Raw genomic sequence first — 6011 nt, 5'->3', positions numbered from 1 at the left:
GCCACCGTAGATACGCTCTTTGAATTTTGCATCAACAGACCCTAAGCAGCAGTTTTTTGAACAAAATTTTTTACAGCGATGAGGCACATTTCTCACTCGCCACCAATCACAATTGACGAATATGGGGCTCAAAACACCCAGAAGTGGTCGACAGGACCCAACGTCTCGCTCGCTTTGTTATAGTGTCTTTTCGATGTGCCTAAAGTCTAAAAGTGTCATTGGTTCGTATTTCTTCCAAGATGCGAATGAGTTTGGAGCCATATGATCAAATGATAACCGATTTTTCGTAGTCGGCCATTGAAGATCATGACTTGGAAACTATATGTCGTTCCAAAAAAAGGGAGAAGCAGGACACACAATAAGACATTTATGGCTTTGATAAGTGCATAATTTCTCATTTTTGCTTTTTGTCCAGGGGGCTCCACAAAGGACAGAATAGAATAGTTCCCGAACTCAAGAACTAATAAAAAATACAACATTACGGTCGAGATACTGCTCAAAATTTCCAAAAAAGGGGTTAAAAATTATCTCAAACGAAACAAATGCTCCATATATTCCCGAGAGGCTGCCAATTGAAAGACAACACTTAATTGAAACTCCAAACTTTATAACTTCAAGATTTATCAAAAATGTATCGATGTGTGTGTTTTATTAAGTCGTAACTTTCGAAATCAACAAATTATTGACTTCGTACTTGATTTATGTTCCTTACTGCATATGAGCATATCTTGGAAGAATTATGATGCATAAAAGCGTTCATATTGAAGTATTTCTTTCAGAATTTACTTGGTTCAAGACAACAAGCATTTTAACTTATCCAAATAGTTTTCAAAATATTTTGTTGAGCCGTAATTTTATTTCAAGAATGCTTTTATATTAACTAAATTTTGTACTAGATTAAAACAATGTAAGGCACGTGGCTGTACAAAATGAAAGAGGTCAGTGCTAAATAAATTTGCACCAACCCACCATAATTTCAATTAATACCAATTCTCTTAAAAAAAATTAATAATAAAATTATTACTTGATTCTTTTATAATTTATAACAAAAGACCATACAAAAAAAAATATTCATAAGCCAATTTCTTTCTTTTCAAAAAGATAATGGTACCTGTTACATTGAGCCAGCCAGCAGCCAGCAGTGGCAGGGCAGCGTTCAGCACTCAGCGGGTATAAAATGTCTCTATCAATATGTCTAGCTTAGCGTTCCATTAATTGTGATCTGATCATAAACTTGAAAACAATTTCTATCTTAATATTTAATTGTCCGTTATAATGTAGTTTTAAAGCCTTAAAAAAAATACTTCTAATGTGCCGCAGACTTAAAGCAACGCCATCGATTGGAAGTTTATTTATTGCAAACCTGTTCTTTAGCCCTCGTTTTCATGTTGTTTTCTTTTTTCTTTTTTAATTTTTATTTAAGTTGTAATTCGTTGTTGTTGTTGTTTTTTTTTAAGCGTGGCCAAGTAGAGATCCAATTAGGTGTTCATAATTTTATTTTAATGTACTCGTACTCGTACCTTGCCTTCATGATGTTGCTTTTGAGCTTTGAACACACACAAAATGATAATAATAACCCATGGAATGCATCAATATCAGCTTTCAAGAACGTGACGCATGCTCGCCGCCGAACGTTCGTCGTCGTTGCGTCCGTCATCCGTTGTCGTCTGTTCATTTTATGTCCAGAGGTCGAGAATCGTAGCGAGATTCTATGCTGTGTAAAAATCAGTTTCCATCACTGTCGCAATGGCAATAACGCATATTTCGAATTCATGTGGGCTGCGCTCTGTGCTGCTAATATAGTGCAACAGCAGCAATGTTATTTGTGTAGCTTGGTTACATGGCTCACGGTCTGCATCTTGTGGAGACTGCCGAGAGCGTTTATGCAATTCTGCTGGCAAATCTGTGGAGGAATGTGTATAGTGGACGAAACTTGTGGTTGAATTCTGTGTGCGCAACCTCTAAGGTGTAACAATATCTATAGTGATCTGATGGAGCTGCAAAACACGTTGCCCTTGATTACTGGTCCGGAAAAGTTTCAAAAGATTTGTTTTTTTTCCTTTTTTTAAATGGCTGGTTCTGTGAGGTATGCAGGCCTGATGATGATGGTTGGTGTGGATGGCGTGTGTTCGTTGTAAGAAAAGAACTTCCGGAGTTGGATTTTTTTCCAAAAGAACTTAATAAGGCTTGAGAGATTACCGAAGTATTCAAAGCTTTTAATTGGATAAATAGAGCTACATTAACATTTAATTAATTTTTGCTAAACGTTTAAATTTAATAACTATTGATTTATGTTAATGATTAAAAAAATGTTAAAACATAAATAGCATGAAAATAGGGTTTTAAACATAAATAACCCTACAATTTTACAGCTATCACTTTGGTAGCTGTCATATATTCACTTTTGACAAGTAAAAGTGATGCCATTACTAAAACGAATTGGCATTGGGCTGGTTCAGCCAACATAAGGAATTTCATTTGCAGTCAACTGCATTCTTTGAACTTAAATTTTGACCAAAGCAATTAGTTATTTCTTCAAGTGTCATAAATTTCAAACTTGGAACTTTACTTCACTAACCTCTACCTTCAGTTACGCGCTCAAAATCTAACAAAAACATTTCTTCCTAAAAAACACTCTTGAGGCACTCAATAAGTCCATCACGATTTGTATTCTGTATTGTAAAGAAACATTACTTATTTCTTTTCCAATTTGACATGAACCCTTTTGCACAAAACATTAATTGAAATTATGAGTTATAAAGTTCAGCTTTCAGTTGTAGAAAAAACATGATTAATTGTCATTTTGACATAAGCTGACTTGACTTGATAGTAAGGAATATTTTTCTTGATTAACTTTCCAATCAACTTTCCAATGAAGTTGTCTTAATTGGAAGGCAATTTTTTGGCAGCTAACCAATAGGAATTTGCCTTACTTTCAAGTCCCTAATGTCACCTGAACCTTTGTATATGAAAACTACAAACACAAATAAACAAATGTGTATTCCTCTCGCACTCAAACTTTCGTTTATTCACTATAGTCTTTCTCTATTTCAAATTATAAAATTTGAAAGTCTCCCGACTGCAATGGATTTCTCCATGAATGTCTTCGCTAGACGTTCCACAAAAAATATGCAGATGCCGCCCTCTTCGACTTCAACTATGAGAGTACTATGGTTTTCATATACAAAGCCTGAACCTGTCCATTGTTAAAAATCACAACAAAATTTGTTTGCAAGAAAAATGTTCGCACATTTTTTATTTCTGGACGATGTGATAGCAATTAGCCAGCAAGATCTTGTCTCTAAGCTTTTTTCCTTGGACAACATGAGATGCATATGTACAAGGTCTTTTCATTGCTTAACCTTAAAGGTAAAACAGATTTGTCTTTGACAGTTAATAAAATGTCCTAAAAAACTTTATGAAAAACGTTGTCAGTTCATAAAAAGAGCCCAATGTGAAAATCTTTCCTAGTCAATGAATTTCAAACCTTGACTTTGGAGAACTTCTTTTAGACTCTGCTGTAAAATCTGTTTCCCTTTTTCTCGTCTGTTCTCTTAAGTTCTTAATATGACAGATTTTAAGTTTTCCTTTGGTGTTCCTAGTTTTGTGATAAATTGAGTCAGACAATTTTGTATTAGCTGTCAAATCCTTATTTTTGCTGTTTCACAAACTGACATGTGGTAGAGCTTCAGAATTATGACAATTCAAGTGCTGACAGCTGTCGGCAATATCATTCTCATCCCTGTTATATTCGTTTACACGTATACATCATAATTAATTGTATTTCCGTTATGTCATTTAAAATAACACTGGAAAGTACTAATTTGGCATTTAAATTGAAAACCAGAAACAAACTCATAATCTACATATTTAAAATATGTTTTTGCTGTGATATAAATGTACATAAAATGACAAAGGAAAGTAAATAAAAGTAATAAAATAATGATATACAATAATAAATCGATGCAAGAATATTATGTAATGAGTAATAATATTAAAATTAAGTATCTATATATTTACATTTACAACTGTTGTGATATAAAACTAATTAATTTATGTTGCTATGTTAAATTCGCCCATCTAGACTTAACGTTTTCCGGATTGCTTATTAACTTAAAACCCCGTTAATGTATTATATGCTGTTTATAGTATTTTTAATCAGAACAAGATAATTCATTTGAATCTGTGGCATGCAAATGAATGAAGTTCTGCATAGTTTGTTTGACAGATGTCGGTAAACTGTTAATCAAGGTTGCCACTTTGTTTTTTTAAACATATTAAGGGCATCTTTTATGACAAATAGTGACACCTGGATGTAGAATATGTGTAGAGACAAATCAGTGTGTAATATTTTAAATACATACATTCCTTAAATTTTAGGTTACTGTTTCCATTTCTTCGTTAAAAAAATGATCGAAGCATAAGAACAAATAGTTAACGACATCTGACAGTTGTAAGACGCTTTGACATTTGAAGAATATAATCCATGCTTTAATTCGATCGTAGCAAATATTGTTAAATTTTGTATAAAAAGTTAGTCAAAAAAAGGTTGTCAATATAAATCGAGCTAAACGGCTTTGTGTAAATCCTTTTTAAATTCAGATTTCAGGGTTTTGATTTTAAACCTATTCGTATTTGATATTTTGTAAAAACCCTGAACTAAACACAATTTCAACACTAGCGCCAAAAAGTATTAATAATTTAACATCATTTAAAGTACTTTTTAATAAATAGTTATTTAGCTCTGTTTAGTTTGTTTATCACTTTGAAAAATGACATTTACCGAGTTGTACCGTTCCATTTAAAATGGGTTTTTTTTAAAAGTGACAGCTTTCTTCCAAATAGTCGTATCTTTAAAATGAGTCAATGATGCAAAATAGAATCAATAAAAGATTTTACGATTATAAATTTTTTGAGTTAGGTTTCTTAAGTTTTTGTTGTCACATTTGACGTTAACAAATTCATATGAAGTCTACATATTTCAAGGACTCATATACACTTAAATGTATTCCTTAGCTGAAGCATTTTCAAGGCCCAACAACCACAAATCCACTCCTGTAAAATTTGCATATCTGATGTCAGTCAACAACAACTTAAAAATAGTTAAAGGTATAAAAACCAAGAAACTAGTGTTTTTCATTGTGCATTTCCCATCGATTTAGTGTCAAAAATGAATAAGGTAAACAGCTTAACAGACGAATCGAAAACTATATGTTTGAATGCATAAAATGTTTTTAAGAAAAACATCCCCCGTATAATGGTTTTATCTCAAGCCATAAAAACCGGTGTAATTGGTTAACATCAATGTCTTTGAGGCTTTATTTATTGCTACCGAATTGGTTACGCTATTTCATTCCGAAAACATAGCTACACGTTCCTATAATAAAAATAAAAATAAAAATGAAACAGTTCCTCACTTCACTATTATAGGTAAGGTTAGGTACTTCTTACAGTTGAAGTCTTGAAGTGACCGCTATGCCAACATTCGCCCCAAAGACAGAGTCTAACTCATTTAGCAATAAAATAATCGGAATGGCTAATCTAAAGCGGAATTTAAGGCCTCCAATTACCTTATGGCCACCTCTTCGTTAAGTATATTTTTAAACTTTGCTAGAATGGAATTTTTAGCGTTTAGATTTTGTGGTAGGTACGGGTATGTATGAGTTCAAGGAGGGCGCTCCCATATATGCTCGATATGCTTTAGCTGATGTTATATATGCTGTGCTGATGCCAAAGTGACTTTGGACACTTTTGCTTTCGGTTGAATTATCCGCACCGCACATGGACTGGACGCGGACGGACAGCAGCGTCCGTTAGAGTTGTTTTTTGAGCTCAGCATAGATAGGTATAGCTTGTAGCCTATAGCCACTGAGCCATTCATTTATTATTTATTATTATATGCATCAGCAGAGGTTCGCGGTGAATTATGACATTTTGATCGATTAAATAGTTTTCTGTGCACTCGCTTCGATGCGATGCTGTGTTTTCGGGTTTATAATATTTTATAGTTG

This window comes from Eupeodes corollae, chromosome 3 (assembly GCF_945859685.1).
Source record: "Eupeodes corollae chromosome 3, idEupCoro1.1, whole genome shotgun sequence".
Lineage (NCBI taxonomy): Eukaryota > Metazoa > Arthropoda > Insecta > Diptera > Syrphidae > Eupeodes > Eupeodes corollae.
This window is presented reverse-complemented; position numbering follows the sequence as displayed.